The 24,697-nt window shown below is 40.0% G+C and overlaps 1 long non-coding RNA gene across 1 annotated transcript in view; it reads left to right on the top strand.

Annotated features, from left to right (window-relative positions):
* Nucleotides 1–22,521, top strand: part of LOC124166024 — a 29,395-nt gene extending 6,874 nt beyond the window's left edge. The window contains exons 3-4 of the long non-coding RNA XR_006866381.1: nt 10,661–10,849; nt 21,907–22,521. This is a non-coding gene — a long non-coding RNA (uncharacterized LOC124166024). The remainder of the gene's footprint in view (nt 1–10,660; nt 10,850–21,906) is intronic.
* The last annotated feature ends 2,176 nt before the right edge of the window (nt 22,522–24,697 follow it).

Here is a 24,697-nt window from a genome sequence, read left to right as displayed (position 1 = left end):
CCATAGTTTTTGGATTTTCTTTCGGTCCTTATATAGCCTCCTTCCCCCCACTAAGTGTGTCAATGTTATATTTGTTTTGGCACAGACGGCGAGATATAATAATTTCAGCGGCTCATTCCGTCTCACCATTATATGATACTTGAAAAAAGACAACAATAGTTTGCTTAATTATTGGAAGACTGTAGATAAGAAAGGATAACTTTACGGGATAAGAGCTGGTAACAGGGTGCTAAGAAGACGGAAAATAAGGTGAAGAACTAAACCCCTCAAAATAGATAAAAATAAGAATCTATTTACAACGGACTGCCTATCATTACGTTGCAGCCCTGACTTCAATGTTCACAATGACTACGACGACGACGATCCTCAATTTTAGCGGGCTTATATACCCCTGATTCGTCCAACCTCCGGTGCGTATATATACCACCTCTCCGGCTGTGGTGAATTTACGCAAGTGCGTAAAAAAGGGAATTTTGACACAACAAGTGTATAGGGACCAGTGTAACCTTTCCAGTGTAAGTGAAGGAGAATTAGAAAGACAGGCTTCTAGCGAGCGCGTGCAAAAGCACTCTAAAAATTAGAAGACTACAAACTAACGGCATCGGAAGCCGGGAACGGCCCGTAGAGGCCCCAAAATGACATAACAATTTTTACAATAACTATTTTTGAGCTTTTATTATTTTTATCATTTTTTTTTGTCGCATACAATGCGTTTTGCTCATTTTATATATTTTTTTTGGTTCATTTTATCAGTTTTTATATTTTTTTTGTCTGATTTTTAACATTTTTATATTTTTTTGTTAAAGTTTTTCCATTTTTTTCTTTTCAAACCACAATATAATTATTACATGACAATGATTAAGTCCAGATTTAAATTTAAAAAAAAAAGAAAATACATAGGAAAGAATTCTTTATCAGCGAAATAATATTTCTTTTGGAAGTCTGTAGCTTTTGAAGCGTTTTGAATGTACTGGGTAATCCCATAGTGTTTTTGTAAGCGTGTTACGTGGAAGGGAGTTCTGTAGTCTCACAGCTTGTGACTTGATGAACTCGTGTATTTTGGGTACTTTGTGAGCGCGTCTTATTTCAGTCATTGGCATGAGTCCGCGTTGGTTTGTGATGTAACGCAGAGTACGATTCTGGAATGTTTCTAAGTGTTTGATATTCGTGAGGGAAGTGTTGCCGAACACTTCGCACCCGTAAAGCAGCCGTGGACGAATATAAGATTTATACAGCGTCACCTTGTCCTTTCTAGAGATCTTAGATCTATTGTTAAGCATGCAGCCAAGAGAGATCTTAGCTGCAATGGCAGATTTCAAGGCTTGCTTTACGTGCGCGGACCAGAGCAATTTGTTATCGAAATGTAACCCTAAGAATTTGTGTGATGAAACCATTGGTACTTTACAGGAATTGAAGGTAAGGGATTGGGAGATAGGTTTTTTTCGCCGTTGAAAGACGACAAGGCTGCTTTTGGCAGCGTTGATTGTCATCTTCGACGAAACAGTCCACTTTTCAAGAAGAGAAAGATGGGTTTGGATTTTACGCAAAGCGTAAATGCCGCTCCAGGATTGAGCCGCTATTGCGGTATCATCGGCAAACATGAAAGTTTGAGTTTGTGGAGAAGAAGGAAGGTCATTGACATATAGGTTGAAAATGGTAGGTGACAAAATGGCGCCCTGGGGAACGCCACAGTTCGTTTCTCTCGCTTGCGACAATTCACCGCCTTCGGCTACCTGGATTTTCCTCTTGTATAGGAAGCTCTGAATGAGTTTCGTAAGAGTGGGCGGAATGTTTGCCCTGCAAAGCTTGAGGATTAGGCCCTTGTGCCACAGTTGGTCGAATGCCTTGGCGACGTCTAAGAAAACTGCTGCCGTATACCTACGGCGTTGAAAACCTTGGGCAACAAATTCAGCTAGTCTTAGGACTTGGTGCAAAGTTGAGATTCCTTGGCGGAATCCGATTTGCTCCGGGCGGAGTACGTCATTTGTCCGTAAGTAAATGTCGAGACGTTTTTTGATGACTTTTTCGAACATTTTTGAGATGTTCGAAAGCAAGGAAATAGGACGGCGGTTGAGGGGAATGGTAGGATCTTTACCAGGTTTAGGAATTAGGACTATTCGCGCTGTTTTCCATGCAGATGGAAAATAACTGGCGGCCATGCAGTTATTAAACAGCGCTAGGAGGTGGAGGATGACAGGTCTAGGTGCATTCATCAATTGTCTGTTCGACACCTCGTCGAGTCCAGACGCTTTCCTTGGATTGAGATACTTGACGAGTAATCTCAATTCCGTCTCAGTCACAGGAATAAATGGAGGAGTTGGAGTATTCGCAAGTGCGGTATACTCTATTTCTGCTTCTTGGTCGTCGTCAGTCACCAACCAATCAGCTTTCAGCGTCATTGTGGCCTGAAAGGCGTCAGCTAAGATCTCTGCTTTGTCTTTAGCGTCGTGGATGAACATGTCGTTTTGTCGTAAAGGAACCTGAGAAGGTCCTTTCTTTGTCAGGGAGCGCGCCAACTTCCAAATGGAGTTGTCGCTAACGGAAAGAGAATTAATTTTGTTCATCCATAATTCCCTACGATATCGTCCAATTTCTTGCTTCACACGAGCGGCAAGAAAATTGTAAAGTCTTCTGTCAGTGACTTCATGTCTCCGAATCCAACGTCTACGCACTTGGTTTCGTTCCTTCATGAGTTCTAGGATATGATCGGGAAGGATATTTGGATCGGCCGGTGGCCGGAAATATGGAAGGGAAGAAAGGGCATGGGCGTCAAGGAGTTTTGATGTTATTAACTCGACATGCGCGTCAATTGCATCAGGAGTGGCTGAGTTTGGGATAGGGATTTGGGAAAAAGAATCGTTGGAATGATTGACAAAAAATTGCCAATTCGTTTTCGCTGAAGGCGAAGGAAGGAACTCTTCCGGTGAACACCAAATATGCATTTGGATTGGAAAGTGGTCGCTTGAAAGATCGTCAATTACTTTGGGAGTGGAAAGTCGGTGGATATTTTTAGTCACACAGAGATCGAGAATATCCATGTTACCGAAGGTATCAACATGCGTCGCCGAGAGCGGCACTTCGACATTACACTCGCCATCAGAGACAAAACTGTTAAGAATTATCCCACGCGGGTTAGTGCGTTGACAGCCCCAATCTACATGCTTTGCATTCCAGTCGCCGGCAGCGATGATTCTATGGTCGGCGGATAATAAGAAACGAACTTCGTCACGTAGGAGAGGTTTGGCCGCGGATTGGTACACAGAATACATATATAAATCGCCCGTTGGAGTAGGAATACAAATACCAATGGTTTCTAGTGTGCTAAAGGCATTCGTAGGCAGTGCTTTATGTTTGATGGAAGATTTTACTGCGATCAGCACTCCACCACCATGGATGGAGCGATCACGCCGATAGAGTTTGAAATTAGGAATGTGGATATGCTGTGAGGGAATTAGATGCGTCTCCTGAAGGGCGATCACATCAAAAGTGCCAGAGTTAATAAAATTTAAGAATTCCTGTTGTCGGCGTCGGATACCGTTGCAATTCCAACAGAAAAAGTTAATACCGCTGAGACGATTAATTGTCATTCTCGAGCAGAGCGCACATCTGCCCGAGAAGAAACAATTTCTTCTCATTGGTCGTCTTTAGAAGACTCAATTGATCACTGATGGTCAAGAAGAAGGTGAAAAGGTTGTCGGAGGAGTTGTTTTCGGGTTGTTGGGTCGGGCAAGATTGAGTGCCGGCGGATGTCGGCTGAGGTACAGTGGGAGTAGGTCTTGGGCGAGGCTGGGCTAGAAGGGGAAAGCCACTTAGGTCCTTTTCGGGACCTCGTGACCAAGGATTGAAGGCAGGGGCAGGAGCAGGTTGAAAAGTTTTCCCTTGGGCTGATCCTTGGGATTTATTTTCGCGAGCCAATTTCTGTTTTTGCGCAAACTTAAAAGCCTCGCAACCACGGTAATTGGCAGTATGATCTCCTCCGCAATTAACACACTTCGGTGGTGTGGAGCGGTCAACTCGCAGACATTCAGCCGTTTCATGCGACCCGGCGCACTTAACGCAACGTGGCCGAATATTGCAGTAATTTTTTGAATGCCCGAAACCCTGGCACTTATGGCACTGTAAAATACCTTTAGGCTTTTGGTAGTGAGATACTTTAACACGCATGCCAAGCAAGTAAAACGGTTGATCAAGATTTATTTTGTTTGATTCTTTGGTGAATATTACATGGTACACGGGCGTGAGGCGCTTCGCGACCGAATTTACTCCTCGTTCTCTGTCTCTCTGAGTGGGCCTTGTAGTTGTCAATTGGACAACCGATTTAGGGACAAGATAGTGATAAGTACGGGGCAAATATGATCATTGACGTGAGAATTTACGTTGGTTCATAAAGGTTCTTCATTCTCTTTTACCTTCCGTATTTAAGTTTATTATGTGGCAAATGGTGGCGTGGAAATATATTTTCTATGGCTGTACGGAAACGATATTGGCTTCTCAAAAGCTTGCAAAGTGCCAAAGATGAAAAATATTCATATATATCCACAGAAACAAGGTGATGCATACCAGTATATTGCACTTATTATAACTCAGCCAATTTTATTGTATATATTTCACTTGATGGGTATAATGTGGTAGTATTTTTACCTTTCAGCTATGTTACTGTACATTTTAAAATGGTTCTGTGTGCTCGTCTCCCTTAAAATCCATTGCAACGTAGATTCTTTAATCGAAGTGATAAGCAGATGAAATTAGGCCGCCATGTTTTTGTAGGGTGTACTCTACATTAAGTAGGGCCTGTTTAGTTCCCAAAAACGGCCATATGTAGGGCTTGATGTGGCGTATGTAGGGGCTGATGACGTATGCAGGGTCGCTTGACCCTAAAGGTTCGACTAAGAATACGGGTCCTAACCTCGAATTCTTTGTCTGAATTTGCCTTTGCCGTTGTTCAGAGCATCCGGCGACGGGGCAAACTCGCGGCCAATCGGAGGGCTTGGCTTGATTAACATATTACCAAGTTACGATTTAGAAAGAAATACTAAATTTCAAATTTTAACTTCGTCCGTGTCGCATACACTTTTTTCTCTGTTTTTAACTTTCACCCAACTGCTGGAGTGAAAAAAATATGCAAAACAGACACGTAAAATACTTATAGAAAATTTCATCATCATCATTAGTCAACAATCGTAAGATTGGTTTGACCCAGCTCTCCATTCCTCTCTCCTATCCGCTAACCTTTTCATAGCGACGTATTTCTTCTCTTTTACATCCTTTATAACTTGTACTGTGTAACTAATTCGGGGCCGTCCCTTGTCCTTTTTCCCTTCCACTTGTCCTTCAACGATAATCTTCATCAGGCCATCGTTCCTCTAAATGAGGCCGACGAAGTTGTCCCGTCTTCTGCTTAAGGTTTTTAGGAGGCTTCCCTTTTCTCCCATCTTCTTAGCACTTCCTCGTTACCTACACGTGTAGTGTCTAAAAAATGGAAAATAAGGGTACAAAGATAGAAAAATATTACGGCACTTCACAACAATCCTCGTGTGTTTTCGGCAGCTCCTATTCTAAAAAAGTGAGCAAAAACTCAACTTCTACAGTTTCAAGGAACCAATATCTTACTGATGTCTTGAACTTCACTTTATTACTTACTTGCTGACCCGGCGGACGTTGTACTGCCTAATTATTAAATTTACAAAACCATACAAAATTAAGCATTACAGTGGCGTGTTAGAAACGTATTTTCTTTATTCAATCTACATAGGGTAGGCCGGGGCATGTATACGCGGGTTTATTTCAAAGAATTTTATAATATGTATGCCTTAACTTTGTAAATTTTAGACATTGTGGTTTTATAAAGCATTTAATAATTTCATCTAATTTATTTTATGCATTCAGTTGTTGGCCTATTTTCATTTTTAGCCGTAAAAAAGGTTTTTAGGTCCAAGTATAGCCCCGTTCAAAACAAATCTTCTAGTTCTGACCATATAGATAGCTTCCGCAGTGTTACCAACTTCTAAAAGCATTACCCTAAGATAAAGATCAATTTATTTCTTAAGTTTTTACTGTCTTTTAACGTTTATTCTGAGCTGGGGCTGAGACAAAGCCAAAAAACCGCATATCATTCAAATCGGTACAGCCGTTCTCGAGTTATAAATGGTGTAACTAACACGATTTTCGACTTTGTTTTAAATAGATAGATTTCGGTCAGATCCGTAGGTGGAGAGAAATACATATTTGGTCTCGAATAATCAAAGGATTGTCTATAACAATTATAATTTTTATCAGACCACCGAGTCTCATGATATGGTAGATTTAGTTGCCCCTTGGTCTACCTACCTTTGAAGTAGTTGGAGTTCAAAAAGGACACTTATTATCTTATGTTATCTTTTTCTCTTCTCATTATTATCTTATCTTTTATCTCACTCTTCTCAGAACTACCGAATTACTCACACGATGTATCCAAACAATCTTCTTCATTCTAATGCTGTACCACATTTCGTAATCTTCTCACTATGATTTCGTTTCTCCGATATAGTCACCATTCAGATTTCAGTATTAAATATTATTATTTTTTTCTTAAATTTTCTTCAGTTTTCACCAAGTTGTATTAGTGTAAAGGCCACGGGTTCTCACCAAGGTAACTCTTTACTGTTGAATTGCGTTGAGACATTTTCTCGTGATATGACAGGATGAAATTATTACAGCATTTTGCAATTTGATGTATGTATTTGGATTAAGGTTGAGTATTTTGAAACTTTTTAAAATATGTTTTGGGATAATACCGGTAGCAGATATGGCAATTGGAGCTATATAAACCTGTTTCATATTCCATATTATTTTTATTTCTATTGCCATTCTTGGTACTTATTTATTTTTCCGGCTATTGTCTTTTTTGATGTTGTGCGACAGTGGCACAGTAATATTAGCTATGTAACAAGTTCTATATCTCTCGTCAATCTCTTGCTTATGATATGGCATAATAATAATAACAATAATAATAATAATAATAGACTACCAAAAGGCGTACGATTCGGTTCCACATTATTGGCTAAAAGAAATCTTAAAAATTTACAAAATAGATATTTCAATTGTGGAGTTTCTAAACACAGTAATGAATAAGTGGCAAACTCAGTTGGTATTGAATACCTCTCAAGGTCAAATTCAAAGTAGTATTATCCGAATTAAAAAAGGAATATTTCAAGGGGATTCACTGAGCCCATTATGGTTCTGCCTAGCTGTCAACCCATTATCAAATATATTAAATTCAACAAAATATGGATTCAAATTAAAAATTGATAGAAATCAGACACACATGATTAATCATCTTTTTTACATGGATGATCTAAAGCTATATGCCCACAATCAGAAGGAGTTAAATTATATGTTGAAATTAACGGAGAGCTTTAGTAATGACATATGTATGAAGTTTGGAATAGATAAATGCAGAAAATTAGAAATTAATAAAGGGAGATACGTTAAAGGGCAAGATATTATTTTAGATAGCGGAAAAATCGAAAACATGGAAGAACATGAAATATATAAATATCTTGGCATACTGCAGAACTCTCAAATCCCACAGAAAGAAATTAAGGAAAAAGTCACAAGAGAATATAAAAATAGGCTTCAACTTATACTTAAAACGCAGTTAAATAGCAGGAATACAACGAAAGCCATAAATACATTTGCTGTTCCAACTTTAACGTATACATTTGGTGTAATTCATTGGACTAATACGGATTTAGAAGACCTAGATAGATTGACAAGGAAAGCATTAACAGATTACAAATCACATCATCCAAATGCTGCTGTCGAAAGGTTATACATTAAAAGAAAAAATTGTGGTAGAGGTTTAATACGCATTAAGGACCTACATTACAGAATTATATATAAATTTCGAAATTACTTTTTCCAAAAAGGCGAGACGACTAACCTCTATAAGTCAGTCGTAAAAAATGATGATAAAGCAACACCACTCCAGCTTAATGTCAGAGACAAATCAATAGATGAAGAAAAAATAGAGGAGCTAGAAGACACATGGAGAAGCAAGCAAGTACATGGCATACATCACAAATTTGTTCATCAGGAATGCGTAAAAACCTCACTATCAAATGCCTGGTTACAAAGAGGTGAGCTATATAAGGAAACGGAGGGGACAATGGTAGCCATTCAGGACAGAGTAATTGGTACGAAGAATTATAGGAAATATATAATCAAAGACGGAAGCGTATTAAATGACTTATGTCGCAAATGTAATGCAAAGAGTGAGACGATAGAACACATAATTAGCGAATGTACGAATCTAGTAGGAAATGAATACATCAAAAGACACAATAATGTATGCAAAATTATTTATTTAGAAATAGCGTATGTTACCGGATTAAAAGTGGATCATGAACCATATTACCTTTTCACCCCTGCTACAGTGCTGGAAAATGAAAATTACAAATTATACTGGGACAACACAATTTACACAGACAAACCTGTCCAGCATAACAGACCGGACATAATCTGGATTAAAAAAAAGAAAAGCAGACCTTTATAATTGAAATAGCAGTTCCGGCTGACCACAACCTTAAGAAGAAATACGAGGAAAAGAAACAAAAATATCAAGACCTCGCAAGGCAAATAAAAACTATCTGGAAACAGGACGTGGTCACCATCATCCCTATAGTAATCTCATCAACAGGAATAATACATTCATCACTCAATTTTGGAATTGAACAATTAAAAATTAAAAGAAACACAATATATAAAATTTAAAAATCTGTAATGCTGGATACATGTAGAACAGTTAGATTGTTTTTAAATGAATTGTAACTTGAGGCAGCGTCTTGGCAAGGCCCGACGCTGGCAGACCTCCAAGTAAATCTTGTGGAATAAAGAATAATAATAATAATAAATGTGTACCACCCTGTAAATGTGTACCACCCTGAAACAGTGCTTGAAAACGGCGCATTTAAAATCTATTACGATCTGCCTATACAAACAGATAAAACTATAGTTAATAATAGACCAGATATAGTGTTGATTGACAAGAAATATAGAACTTGCTACATAGTTGATATTGCCGTGCCACTGTCGCATAACATCGAAAAGACAATTACAGGAAAAATTAACAAGTACCAAGAATTGGCAATAGAAATAAAAAGAATATGGAATATGGAACAGGTTTATATAGCTCCAATTGTCATCTCAGCTACCGGTATCATTCCAAAACATATACAAAATAGTTTCAAAATACTCAACCTCCATCCAAATACATACATCAAACTGCAAAAGGCTGTAATAATTTCAACCTGTCATATCACGAGAAAATTTCTCAACGCAATTCAATAGTGAAGAGTTACCTTGGTGAAAACCCGTGCTCTTAACACTAAAGCTACTCAGTGAAAACTGAAGAAAATTAAAGAACAAAATAATAATAATAATTATTATTATTATTATCATTAATTGTTATTGTCATTAATATTATAATTATTAATAAAAATAATTATTATTATCATCATCATCATTAAATTGTTACAAGTAGGCCATTGACCTGGGTGGTAACATGAGCATACGATGCAAAACAATGGGAAACATCAGAAGAAACCATTGGTCCCTACTTCTTCAACCGCTTTTGAAAATATGCAAATTTTTCGGGAAGAGCTCAAATAGTTTTGCTGGTAGGTCGTTCCAGTCCCTTAAGGTCCTATTCAAGAAGGCAGTGGCGCAGCGAGGTGGGGTTTAGGGTTTAGGGGGATAACCCCCCCCCCCAGAGCTCAGAGAACATTTTAAGTTTAACTCATTTTACTTAATTGGATTGATATCACTAATAGAATAGTATAAGGACAAATTAAATATCCCTCAGAAAGCAGTAAAACTCACCATTTTAAACCATTTTCTAAAAATTCCGCAATTTATTAATGTCGCACCTACCGCTTATCCTGGTGGGTATCCCATACCCCCACACACCCCGGTATTAGTTGCACCCCCCCCCCCCCTAGCCTTAATTCCTAGCTGCGCCCCTGCAAGAAGGAGATATATAATGAAGGAGACATATGATAAAGAATGTTCCCAATTATGGTCCATATGAATCGCTTTTATTCGCCCCTCTTAACAGAGACCTCTCATTGGGGAATATTTTCTTTGCTTGGGCTAATCTACTGACTATTTCCTTCTTGCTTCTATCTATTCAGTACAACTAATCTATCCAGCTACTAGTAATCCGCCTACCCAACTAGCATAACTCTCTCACCCCCTCAAATCTATGGTTTCCTTGTTTTAGGTTGGTCTTTGTACCTTACCTTCTTGAACAGAACAATATCTTTGTTTTCTTTGCATTGATTTTCAGGTTATATCTAGTATTTTCCATGTTTATTGTATTTACTTCAGGTTGCTCTCTGTCTTTACTAAGGTTGCTTTATATAATTCGATTTAAAGTAAAATAAAAATCATAGAAAGTAGCGAAAAAAGGTAAAGCTATCATGCTGGAATTTTTCGCCCACCGCAAGTCATTCCAAAGTGATTTTTTTTCCGAAAAGTTTGGGCTATCGTGATTTCATTCTTTTGAGGTTAGTAACGTTCGCGTATGCCTGATTTCCATTTTTTAATTTACCTAGTGATGGTAATGAAGGAAAAAATATAATTTTCAATGATTGTGATGAGAATTTTATTGCATGCATTTCAGGTTGAGGATAAGACGGAGACCTGGACTGCAAGACTTACGCCAGGAATTTTGAAGATCCTTCTCATAGCAGACAGATACTTACCATTTCTCTTGTGGATACTGCTATATGTGAAGGCCATTGCAATAGAATGGGGGACAGTATATTTTATTGGATCATTATTTAATTACAACTTGTTAGTCTTTATATTGGTAAGTGGAGCATAGATGTTGTAAATGGTAAACCCTGAATCACACGATCAGTTGTTTCATCCTTATTGGTGCTCAGTGAAAACTACTACACTAAACTTGTACACTAAATTGACCCTTTTTGATGCCCTCGAGGAGACAATGTATGGCATCATTAGGGAACCTCTTATAATTGTGACTATCCTTGAAATTTTCACACATGATTTCCACGTTTTTATTGAAAACATTTCTATTTCGCGTCCATTTACGCAGGCATAACGTAAAATGAGGCTGAATGTCGCGGGTTGCCTACCCCACAAAATTATTTTCGGGGACACGATAAAAGGTCATTTTCTCGATGATAAAAAGCAATATAGCTGACGTATTTGGTCAAATTATCAACTAAACTCCAAAGTTAGACTTCATTTAAAAAAAAAAGAGTTTTCGCTCAATCCAAATTCAAATTATAATCATTTCCATCGTTTTTCGCAAAAAAATTCGAAATTTTAAGGCTAATTGGCGAACAGAAGATATTGACCGATTTGGAGAAAATATCATGTTTGTACTACCCATTCGGATGCCCAAATGTTGTCAGTTATCACGATTCGCTCCTAAAAAAGAGTAGCAAAACGAGGTATCTTAGTTCTCACTCGAGAGATAGCTATTGTCATCACCTTTTTTTAATCACGCGGTCATTGTTTCGGTCACTATCCATCAGTGGCGCAGCGAGGGAGGGTTTTGGGGGATAAAACCTCCCCACAGAGCTTAGATAAATTTGTTAGTTTGATATAAGACACGGTCTCAGGCGTTATTTTGTGGAATTGCTTCATTATAGAATAAAATAAAATAACTTTGTTTTATTCCACACTTTATTTCAAATAGCACGACCCGGGTTTCAAAATTTCAACGAAATTTAAATCACCAAGGAGTTTAGTTTCGATCCTGATGATGATAACACTAGATGCAATGAATGGATAATTTTGTGGAATTACTTCATTATAGAATAAAATAAAATAACTTTGTTTTATTCCACACTTTATTTTAAATAGCACGGCCCGGGTTTCAAAATCTATTGCATCTAGTGTTATCATCATCAGGAGTTTAGTTTCGACCCGGGACGAAACTTTACTCCCGGAAACAAAACTAAATTAATCGAAACTCCGCTGCCCATAGTTAAGTTTCATTCCTAGAAGTTGAGTGGAGGGGGAAAATAAGGAATAGTTTCGACCCATTTCATGACAGAATGTAGAGAAGTCAAAATATCGAGCTTAAAAATCGAATGGCTAGTTTGTGTTCACCGTTCTCTCATTAGTGGTAAAAATATAAGTGCCCCATGCATCTAATGGCGGTAGGCCGAGCCTCTACTTCATTCAACTATACTTCGTACACGGTGTGTCGGTCGAAACTAAACCGTTCGAAGCACCTGGTCCCTCCGGTACGAAACATTATTTTCGTTTCTTTTCGTCCCAGAGTTTTAGTTTAGTTTCGACACGAAGTAGATTTGACTCCGATTTCGTTTCGACCCTGAGTTTAGCTCCCCGGATTTAAATCCATTTCGTTTCGTTTCCACATTTCGCTCCCGGGAACGAAACAACAGAGATTTTTCTGGTTTTGACTTTCGTTTGGCTACTATTACCATCCCTGCTTGTAGAGTAGTGTAAGAATAAATAACACATCCCTCAGAAAAGCCGTAAAACTCACTATTATGAACCATTTATCGTAAAACTTTTCTTGAGGAGCGCCCCCGCACCTCCCGTTTACCCTGGCGGGTATTCCATATCCCCCTAGCCTCCCAGTATTAGTTGCGCCTTAAACCCCCCCCCTCCCCAAGCCTTAATCCTTGGCGGCGCCCCTGCTTTCCATCACTCGTGTGTCATGAAGAATCTGAGCTTTTTCCGGTGAATAGCATGGATGAAAGCTTCTCGGGTTTCCAACCGGGTCAGGGTCTGCATGGTGTAGGTCGACGTTTCGTTGGGAGACTTTCCCAACATCCTCAGGACTGATGATGCCGATGTCGCGGTGTTTCGATATTTATACCCTCCTCCTTCACCTAGGTGGTCTCTGATTGGTCCGGGATTTTTCCTCCTTCCTCGTCCTATTTAATGCCAGGTTCCAAGCGCTACTTAGCTGCAGTCCTCGATCTCTGTTGATGTTTTTGGGGTGAAGACGGATCTCTACGGCTTCTTTCGTTATACGGTCCCAATAGCCTCTTGTTCTTCCAAGTTGGGCAGTTTCTTCCCAGTGGATATTATGATTTTCCTGGACACAGTGTTCAGCAATGGCCGATTTTTCAAGTTGTCCGAGTCGGAGGTGGCGTCGATGCTCCTTCACCCTCGTCTCAATGGTCCTCTCCGTCTCTCCAATATACACTTTACCACATTCGCATGGAATGCGGTAAATGCCGGCTGTCTTGAGACCAATAGGGTCCTTGGCTCGGACTAACTGATCCCGGAGTTTGCCAGGAGGAAGGTGAATGCTTCGAATATTGTGTTTAGCAAGAATCCTTGCTATCTTTCCCGGGACCGTGGAGACGTATGGCAGGATGGCTTTTGATGCTGGAGGCCGTTCTTCGTTTGGTTTGTCTCCTTTGTCTTGTCTAAAGGCCCTTTTAAGGGCCTTATGGACTTTGAAGTGGCTGTATCCATTGTTTATGAAGGTCTTCTTCAGATGTTTCAATTCTCCTTGTAAATTATCCTCGTCAGAGATCTTTTTGGCTCTATGAATTAATGAGGATAGGACCGCGTTCTTCTGTGATGGATGATGGTGACTTTGCCCATTTAGGTATAGATTGGTATGGGTGGGCTTCCGATATACCTTGTGCCCCAGGGTACCATCTCCCCTTCGGCGGATGAGGATGTCCAGGAAGGGTAACTCTCCGTTCGTTTCGGTCTCCATGGTGAAACGTATGTTGGGGTGACGGCTATTCATGTGGTCGACGAATGAGTGCAGGGTATCCATTCCGTGAGGCCAAATGATGAATGTATCGTCGACATACCTGAAGAAGCACTTAGGTCGCAGTGGAGCCGAGTTGAGGGCGTGTTCTTCGAAGTCTTCCATAAAGAAATTAGCGATGACAGGCGATAGAGGCGAACCCATAGCCACTCCATCTGTTCGCTCGTAGAAGTCTCCGTTGTATAGGAAGTAGCTGGAAGTTAGAACGTGGCGGAAGAGTTCCACTGGTTTGCGGTCCAATATTCTTCCCAGCAAAGCCAGGGTGTCAATAATTGGCACTCTTGTGAATAATGACACAACGTCTAGGCTCACCATGATATCCGTCGACTGTACGTGGATGTCTTGTAGGGTTTTGACGAATTCCATGGAGTTCTTCACATGGTGTTCACACCGTCCTACAAATGGTGCAAGTACTCCACTTAAGTATTTTGCCAGGTTGTAGGTTGGGGCTCCAATAGCAGAAACAATGGGCCTTAGCGGCATACCAATCTTGTGGATCTTTGGCAACCCATATATCCTTGGGGGGGCTGGTGCCTTCGGTCGTAGATTCCTTAGTTCTTCCTCAGGAATGCCAGATTTTTTGATCAGTTCAATGGTCTTCCTGGAGACGGCGTCTGTAGGATCACGAGGCATGACTCTGTATGTGTCATCTGTCAGAAGGTCCAGAATCTTTTGGTGGTAATCTTCTTTCTTCATGAGGACCGTAGCGTTGCCTTTATCTGCCGGGAGTATCATGATATCCTTGCTGTCCCTTAATGTTTGGAGGGCCAACCGCTCCTTCCTTGATAGATTTTATTTTGGAGGTATGGCCCTGAAAAGGACCAGTGACACTTCATTCCGTATTTCTTCTGCTTCCTCCTCAGGGAGCTTCCTCACCGCCTGCTCTACTGCTCCAATGTATTCCTTATGCGGAATATTCCTCGGTGCTGGTGCGAAATTCAGTCCTTTGGAGAGCACTGTCATGGTGGTGTCGTCAATGGCGTGGTCAGTCAAATTCACCACAAGGCGATTTTGATTCTACGAAACACCACGGGTGCGGTTCCCTTGTAGTCGTTGGAATTTCTTCTTCTGCCTCTCGGTGTCTCGCTTGAGGAGCAATTCTGCTGTGGCCGATGTTATGCGGTCTACGAATTCCCAATCCAAGGGAGAGAGAATCGTAGAGAGTCTTAGATGAAGGAATTTCAGTTTCTTGGCGTTGGTATCAAGAACCTTTCTCTTATCGTGGATTCTTTCCCGGAGAAGGGCACGGGATGTCCGATGGAGGATACGGTCAACGGCATGTGACCGAATGGATGACTTCACTGCGACAAAGGTTGGGATCGAGAGGACCATTGAGACGAGGGTGAAGGAGCATCGACGCCACCTCCGACTCGGACAACTTGAAAAATCGGCCATTGCTGAACACTGTGTCCAGGAAAATCATAATATCCACTGGGAAGAAACTGCCCAACTTGGAAGAACAAGAGGCTATTGGGACCGTATAACGAAAGAAGCCGTAGAGATCCGTCTTCACCCCAAAAACATCAACAGAGATCTAGGACTGCAGCTAAGTAGCGCTTGGAACCTGGCATTAAATAGGACGAGGAAGGAGAAAAATCCCGGACCAATCAGAGACCACCTAGGTGAAGGAGGAGGGTATAAATCGTTTTTTTCCAGAGACATGAAATTTTTACGTAAATAGGCCAGATATTGTATTGAAAATTTGATGAAAACAAATTGTTCATACCACTAAAAGTGATCAATTTGTTGTAAAAAACCCGAAAATCTCTGCTAACTTTGAAACTCATGGGTCGTATGAAAATTAATTGGTACTGTTGTGTGCCGTAGATTATAATAAATGCAGGTACGTAGACCAAACACGTTAAATGTCAGCAGTTCATTCAATATCGTTTGATGATTATTATTTTTTTGAGCTCCGGTTGCCGCTTATTCTCTGCCTAGCGAGGCAGAACAAAGAAAAGCAGTCGTTCATGTTTGCCCATGTCGTTCCCACCATTGCCAAACGTTGCGCTGCAATTGTTCTATATGCGTTCTAATTGTCTGATATGCGGTTTCAGTGACGGTTTCAGCGACGGAAAAAGCGACCAGAGTAGTGATGTAAAAAGTGATGGGAATCCTCATCAATGTAGCCATCGGGAGAAATAATCGCGCAGGACCATCTTTTCCGAGTGATCACTAGAATGTTCGCTGAAGTGAGCACTCCAAAGTGACGAAAAAAATGATCGTTTGATTCAGGCCTAATACAAAAAAGAGATTGTTGTATAGCCCGGTCAAATTAGCCCAAAAAAATAAGGGGTAGGTACCCTTGCATAAATTCCCAACAAGCTGAAAATTTACAGGAATGTTAGGATTACCACTCTTATGAAATCCTGAAAAGTCTCCATCGATCCCTTTAGTGGAAAAAATTTTATTCAAGGTCAAACGCCAAAAAAATAGGTGTTTTTCCGTTTTTTGGCCAAACGGTTAGTTTAACGACAAAAAATGTTCTGACCAAAATTGTAGATCTGAAAATTATCTACAAAATTGTCAATAAACTTTTTTCTCTATGATTTACCATTTCTGAGAAAAAGCCATTCGAAAGTTAGCTGGAGCTGTATTATCCGTAATATGCATGACTATATTGTTGCCCTCTCCGAACAGAATTGGACAGCTATAGCTAACTTTCGAATGTTTTTTTTTTTCAGAAATGTTAAATCTTAGAGAAAGGAGTATGACGACATTTTTTTATATAATTTCCTGATCTACAATGTTGGTAGTAGCAATTTTTATTGTTAAATTAAACGTTTGCCCAAAAGGCAATACCCAGTTTGGCCAAAAGGCATAGGTACCTTTGATCTTGAAAAAAATATTTTGCACTCACGGGATCGGTGGGAACTTTTCAGGTTTTCAGGAAAATAGTATTCCTAGCGTTCCTGTAAATTTTCAGGTTGTTGGGAGTTAATGCAAGGGTCAATGTCTATTTTGACCGGGCTAAAAGGATGTGTCCATGTTATATTCGTTGTAGCGTTGGCGACAAGCTATGATATATGTTCATTCCGTCAGATCTTCATTTTTCCTCTGAATTACTCTTTTCTCCGTATGGGGATAGAGGAAACCCTTAATTTTCCTTTTTTGGTGTTCCCTGTGGTGGGATGTGGTATGAGAGTGAGCCATGGAATGAATGCATGCGTTTTTCGGTTACTGTGCCAAGGTCGCGCATCTACATCCACGAAATACCGTGCAAGCCACCAGCAAGGCGTGTGGCTCGGGGTGATACGAACATGCTACCATACAAATAAAATTATTACTTATTGATAGAAAACGAAAAGTTATCGTAACAACGGTTTCATGAATGAGTTTAAGCATGCCAAGAAATGCTTGCAGATTGCTAGTATTGACAGTTGCAGTCCGTTATTAATCATGCATGCAGAGCCTATTTTACCCATGCCGAGTCAAGCTATACTGGAGCTTGTCGCTCGTTCTAGCCTTAATCAGACACGCATTTCCTTGAAGGATTCAGGACAAACACAGAGAACAGCAAAATTTGGTCAGAGTAGAAACAAGAAGAGTGCTAAGGACACGAACATACTGCGAAAGAGAGAAAGACATTAAGGGAAGGAAAAAGATATGAGGAACAATGGTGGAAAAAATGAATTCAAAGCCCATTGATGTCTGAATGCGAACGTCTCAGGAACTACTTCTACGTCTACGAGGTGCCTTGCAAGTCATCACTTGGGTGTTTGGCACGGAGAGATTCCACTCCAGGCATGCAGCCCTCATCCTTGCCTTATTCAGAGACGCGTTCGCCTGCAGGACACAGGCCAAAGATACAGGACAACGACACACGGTTGGTCCAGACACTAAAAGAGTGCTAAAGATACGAACCTGCTACCATACAAATAAAACTATTACTTATTGACAGAAAACAAAGAGTCAGCTCACTAACTGATTCGTGCATGTTCGATGGGTTGGATATGAGGATCTGCTACGTTTCTCCGCGTTAGTAACGGCTTTCGGGCATTCCTCCCCGTAGCGTCGTCTAAAGGCGACGACAGATTCTCCTGCCATCCTGCTGGCGTCCTCAGGTCAGAAGTATCGATGCATCAAAATTGTTCATCTTAGGAGCTTTCATGTCGTAGGTCGGCCCTGATCGGTCAGTTTAATCACAGATTGGTCCTCGATTCTGAAGATCCCTTTCCAAGCGTTAGCTAACGTGTACGAGAAAACGGGTAAACGTTAGCGTAGACCTCAGCGGTTAAACAACTGTTCTTCTCTCTGTTTGCCACAGAAAATCGGAAAACCCGTTTCGGAAACATTATCCTTTTTATATCATTAGGCATTTTATATTCCTTCTCAAGGCGCATTTCGCAAGTGTCACCAATACGTTTTTACTCCCAAAGAAGTGAGGAGCTTGCTTAGGTGTTATCATCGTAAATTCTGTAGGTTGTCTTCTTCTCTACTTTCACACTTACACAAAAAAAATTTAATTGGGGTTTTAGGATGCTGGAGCCAAATAAGATGCATTGAGAAGAACCGGATTCCCTTGTTGGCGTTTGCCTCCCCCGCAGAATAATCAGCATAAGTTTTATAATCTGCGATTCTCGATTTCTTTTCGAATGAAAAAATAGATAAACCAAAGTTTTCTTTGTTATTTCACTATTACTTATACCACTACTTTTTTACATAACGCGACCCGGGTTTCGATGAGTTATCATCACCTTTAGGTGTAAATTATGATTTTTTTAAAATCTAATTGATTTCACCTAACGGAGTTACTTCACGGAGGATGAGATGAATTATTTTTTCTTATAAGGGAATACTACAAAGTTAATATTGAGTTAGAGAATTTTTTGATAATCCAAAGTCAAAAGGAATTGTACCGAGTTACAATGTTGATTGATGGTACCAAGTGAATACCGCCCAGATAGGGGGATTTAACCCTCTGCTGCAAGTACAACGTCAAATTTCCTTATATTGGCTTATTTGCCAATTGCTATAAGTTGACCTAACATTGCGGCATGAAAATTGGAAGGGTGAAGTATGGGCCCAAATTTCAGGACTTATTTGCTCATTGCTTCCAGACTACCACATCCATGATACTGTAGGGTTTGAACTTATACCATCAACATTGCTTCCGAAATTGACTTAAATACGCTGAGCATAGATTAGCAGTATCTTTTTGAAAATATCAGTGTTGTAGTTATAGATGTTTCTTCGAAAATTTGGCGAAAAATCTAAAAACTTTTTAGTCCTTATATTTCATCAAGTATACAAGTATACAGCTTTTTTGCGCCAGGTGGATTTGAAAAAAATCAATTTTTCCCATCCACCCTACCACTGAGTCATGTATCATTTGATTTAAAGTTAAAAAAAAAGAATATGATGCAAAGAAAAAAAATTGAATATAATATTATAAAATATTTATTCCTTTTGCATTCGAATGTAACGCCTGCTGGTAAGCAAATCCAGAGAGAAATTATTTTTTTGCCGATAACTTCAGGCTCTGTGAAACCTCTCCATATTGGAAAAAAAAGAAAAAAACGAATTTAATTTTCCCTGGTGAATACTTCTGAGGAATATTTCTCAGGTTTGCAGCCAGGTTAATGATTTTATACAAGCCGACGTTTCGGGAGACGACTTGTCTCCCATCCTCAAGGCTGTGTTACTTTATGGAAGTCCAATTTCACTCGTTAGGTCGGCTCGTATAAAAGCATTAACCTGGCTGCAAACCCGAGAAATATTCGTCAAAAGAAAAAAACTTTGAAAGGTTCACTTGTATGCTTAAGTGGGCACAACCCGGGTTAAGTAAGGTAGGTACATCTTCAGGTGACTGATATTACATGCATCTTATAGTTATACATACTTGAATGCGACAGTATGGGCATCTATAGAAAGGGAGTGGATTGGGTGAGTGAGGAGTGGGGTTTAAGCAGGGAATGAGGAGAAGCCTTGGTTTGGGAGCAGGATTTTTCCCATTTGGCAATAGAAATTAAACGAAATTCAAAACCAGTAAAGGTTCAATAGTTTCGTTCCCGGGAGCGAAATGTAGAAACGAAACGAAATGGATTTAAACCGGGGGAACTAAACTCGGGGTCGAACGGAATCGGAGACAAAATTACTTCGGGTCGAAACTAAAGCAAAACTGTGACTACGTAGGTTTCCGCGGTGTTCAGGTTCCAATTTCTCCATGTTTCCGGTGCAACCGCGTGGGTTTTTTGGTGATGACAACAGTTTCGCTGGCACTGCTGCCAGCGTCTTCAGGTCGAAGATGATGCCGGTCCACGATTTTTGACCTCCTTATATAGGGGGTCAGTCCCGCCAGTTGTGGCTGCTGCTCTCTTATTGGTCCGCCTAATGAGCCTCCTCCAATGGGCATCCAGATGGTAGCCGTCGTCTCTGTTAAAATTGTCCGTCCGGGCTATCTCAATGGATTCGCGGATGAGTCTGGGAAAATATCTGCCTTCTTTCACTATTATCTTGGCGTCGTCAAACTTAATGTCATGTCCCGGGGTCCAGGCGTGCTCCGATGTGGCAGACAGCTGGAATTACCTGTTTTTCGTTGCCCTTCGGTGCTCTTGCATCCGTATCTTGAGTGAAACTCTCGGACGGAACGAAACGCAGATAATTTCTCGCACCGAAGGGACCACGTGATTCACCTTCGAACGGTTTAGTTTCGACCCACGCACCGAGTACCAAGTATGGTTGAATGAAGTAGATGTTAGATGCATGGGGAACTCATATTTTTGCCACTAATGAGAGAACGGTGAACACAAACTGGCGATTCGATTTTTAAGCTCGATGTTTTAACCTCTCAACACGCATGTCAAACGTAATGTATCGAAACTATTCCCTCTTATCCCCCTCCACGCAACTTTTGGAATCGAAACTTGATAATGAGCAGTGGATTTCGACTGATTTAGTTTCGTTCCTGGGATTAAAGTTTCATGCCGGGTCGAAACTAAACTCCTTAGTGATTATAGTATTGTGCGGGAACGAAACTAAATCTAGGGCTCGTATTTTCGTTTCCATCCGGGTCGAAACGAAACATTTTCGTTTCGTTTCCTTTGCCATCCCTAATTTTCCGTGTGTATATAGGTACAGTGGAGCCCCGCTAATCCGAAATCCGGTAATCCGAAAATCCGCTTAATCCGAAATCAAAATCAGGAAAAAACAAAACTTTATAAAATCTAGAAAAAAACATGGTTAAATTTATTTTTGAAATTTTCAGTATGTTTTTAGGTTGGAAAATGTAATAAACAAAATAAAACAGTGTCACAGAACAAAACTACATTGGTTTAAAAAAGTCCGTAACATTTTCTTCTACAACGCTTCTACAACGTAGGTTGTGCTGCTACCTATCGGATTTCTTTGCAACTACGAACTCAAGCGGTAGCCGTGCAGAGCGTTGCCGTACGGCGTACATAAATGAAGTTGGTCGTTTCTCATACCGTATGGACGTGAAACGGCGTTTCGGCGATTAATTTATGTAGTTTCACGTTGTATTTAATAATTTATCGTTAAATTAATAACAGTCCGCTTTATCCGAAATATTCGCTAATCCGAAATGGGTCCGGTCCCAATTGTTTCGGATTAGCGGGGCTCCACTGTATCTTACCAGCGAAGGGAGGGAGGGGATAATGTTGGTGAGGAAACGAGGGGCTAAGGAAGATGTTGGAAAAGAGAGGATTAGCGGGGACACATTGAGTTATCCAAGTCACAATAGTCTATGGTAGTTCATGAGTCCGGCTTTGTGGATGGTGCGAGCATGAGATAATGGTTTCCGAGAAGGACATTTATGTATAAATATAAAATGCATGTGCTATCAGTCACCTGCAGATGTAACTGCGTTACAAAACCCGGGTCGTACTTATTTAATATCAAATAGGTATTTTAATTTAATACAAATGAACCTTTGTACGGTTCAGTTGTATTAAATTTTAATACAAGTGAACCTTACAAAGTTTTATTATTTTATTTCCAATAATTTTTGTTATCATATGAGTTTGGACTATTTTTATTTCATTCTTTTGAGTTAGGTGACGCTCACGTCTGTCCAATTTCCAATGTTTAATGTACAATCTAGTGATTTTATTGAAGGTAAACATTAATTTTCAATGCTTCTAATGAGAATTTTATTGTATACATTTCAGGGAAGGTATCCGACGACTAGGACTTTGTTTCCGCTGTCAAATGGGATATTATTTTCTCTTAACATTTTAACGTGGGCATTCCTGTGTAAGATAGCAATTGAAGCAGGACTTTCGCTTGCATTCTTTACTATTTCATTTATTGGATTACTAATTTTTCTTATCTTTAGATAATAGTCTAAATTTAACCAAATTTTCCTAAATTAGCCTAATTTATTATGGCTGCAGGAAGAGAGACTTGTTAATTATTACTTCACTAAGAGTGAAAGATTAACCTAAGAAAAATGAAGTTTGGTATCACAACGTTGATGCATCAGGTCACCAATACTACAAGTCACTGTTTGTCAATATGTAGGAAATTAAGTCTCGAACGTTTCATTTACCCCTACGTTTATTCGACCCTGATGCAAATCCTTTTAAAAAACTCAAGTCCTGAGATTAATATGATTAATTTTGAGTAACACTGAGACCAATGATATGTAGCAATTTTTATCCGAAGAATGTAATTAAATTAAATAAATTTCAACAAAATCTATAACTGAGTATTATTGCTACAATCAAATTCAAGTATTTTGGCAGCACGTAAGAGGAAAACGGAAAAAGGAGAAAGGACATCAAGTAGAGAATCGCGCTGGCAAAGAAGGCGTTCATGAATAGGAAGGAGCTTATGAGAGGAACGTTGTGTAAAAATTAAAAAAAAGTTTTGTGAAGAGTCTGATCTGGAGTGTAGCGCTTTACGGTGCGGAAACGTGGACACTTGAGGAGGAGGACGAGAGAAGATTAGAGACATACGGGATACGGGTGTGGCGAATAATGGAGAAGGTAAAGTGGACGGAGAGGAGGAGGAACGACGAAGTGCTGGACATGGTGGGTGAGGAGGTGCATCTTCTAGATGAGATACGGAGGAGACAGAAGGTATTGATGGAGAGAGTACGCTTTTTACGCGCCCTTTGACCTCCTTAATGAAGTCAAAAATTCCATTCTCTTCCTTACTCCACCGTCCTTACGCAATATCCTCCGCCCTTTCGCCCTCATCAACATACCCTCCTCGCTAATATATGCTGGTGATGAGCGGAACTGTGATTTCCTATCACTTCGATACCTGTGGCTGCTACTCATCAGTAACGGCGATTCTTAACTGTGATTGCGACCACCGAGGAGAATCACTCAAGTAAGCGATGATTTGTGGCGGTGCTATTCCTGCTGCTTTGTCCAATTCCAATGAACGAGCTCTCCTCAAAAGGAACGAATAAACTTTGGACAAAGGCAATTGGGCAGAATATCTTTTTGAGGGAATAGTTCTGATTCTGAGTTTATATTACGATAGTTAAGTAACTTTGATACGGTAAAGGAATTGATAAGGGGCAATCATTAAAATCCCGTCGGCATTTTTTAAAACATATTTTATATTCAAACCGTCATGATTCAAATCGCTAGCTGTATATTTCGTAAAGAATGTATTACATCATAAAAGATGAATAAGACATTATTTATTATACCATCGGTAGCAGTGGTAGCAGCCGAAGCTATCTTCGCCGTATTCACAGTCGCAATGATTTCGAGTATTCAGTGATCGGCTACTTCTCTTCAATCGCAGGTAGCGATGTCTGGATATATAATTTAATTATATAATATATAATTTCACCAAATGTGAAATTTAAAAATTCGCCCCAAGAAAAAAAAACATAAAAAATTGACCGTATTCTGAATAGGAGAGAGAGAGAGAACGCCCCGATGTCCACCTACCTTTCGCTGCATGTCTTCTCTCCTCTCCCCCGATGAGTTCTGCTTGCGGTCCTGGCCACACCACGTAATGCCCCGTACTGCCTCGCCCACACGACTATACAACTCGACAGTCAGTTGAACTCTTGTATACCCTGGGAGCTCTTATGTCATAGGTCCACACCTAGCGGCCTCTCTCTCAATTATTACCGAACAAGCGATATATCGCTAATCACTTGGTAGCAGCCTGTGCTTTCATCGCCGAATCCAGCGATCCAATCACAGTGATTTCGAGTATTAAGTCACCGACTGTGAGAGCTACTTTTCAGTAACGGCGATTCAATAACCATTAGCGATACATCGCCCATCACCGCTATGTGCGCCCTCCGTTCACTTGCACTTCCTCATCCACCCCAGAATTCCCTTTTTACCTCTCCGAAATGGATGAAAACAGGTTCCCCTCCCTATGGACTTGTTCCATGTCTTAGGAAGAAAAAAATTATATATATGTTCCAATATCAAGGGATTCTGTTCAGAAACGCCAACCTAAACTATCCTCTATATTATTTCTGCTGTATAGATCCCTTTTTCTCAACTTATACGCAACCAAACTCTACAAATGAGGTACCAAAATGCACAGAATTTATCAGAGAACATGCGACGGCATATCTTACTTCCTAAATATTGCTTTTGTTTCCTAAAATTGGTTTTTAAATGATTAAAAAAAAAAGAAAAACCGGTAAATATTCCTGACCTTAGCGGCGCACAAACGGATACATTTGTTCATTTGCAACAATATCTCGCATTCTTTAAAGAACTTTTATCAAAACGCGGCTGATTCCACATTCAAGTCTCCTGTTGATACGTAAGTATGAGTCATCATGTGCGTTTAACAGAGGATAGTGTTATTACTTCCAATGTTGTGTTTCAAGAGATCCTCTGAACTCAATTTGTACATGAACATTCCAATTAAATTTGTACATAAGACCCTGCCTTTTTATCTACATTTTAAAATTAGAAACGCGCAAATCCCTCGGTGGACCTGCACTGAAAAGAGCGGGGGAAGCACGCT

The sequence above is a fragment of the Ischnura elegans genome, chromosome 9 (genome assembly GCF_921293095.1).
Source record: "Ischnura elegans chromosome 9, ioIscEleg1.1, whole genome shotgun sequence".
In the NCBI taxonomy this organism is placed as follows: domain Eukaryota; kingdom Metazoa; phylum Arthropoda; class Insecta; order Odonata; family Coenagrionidae; genus Ischnura; species Ischnura elegans.
This window is presented reverse-complemented; position numbering and strand designations above follow the sequence as displayed.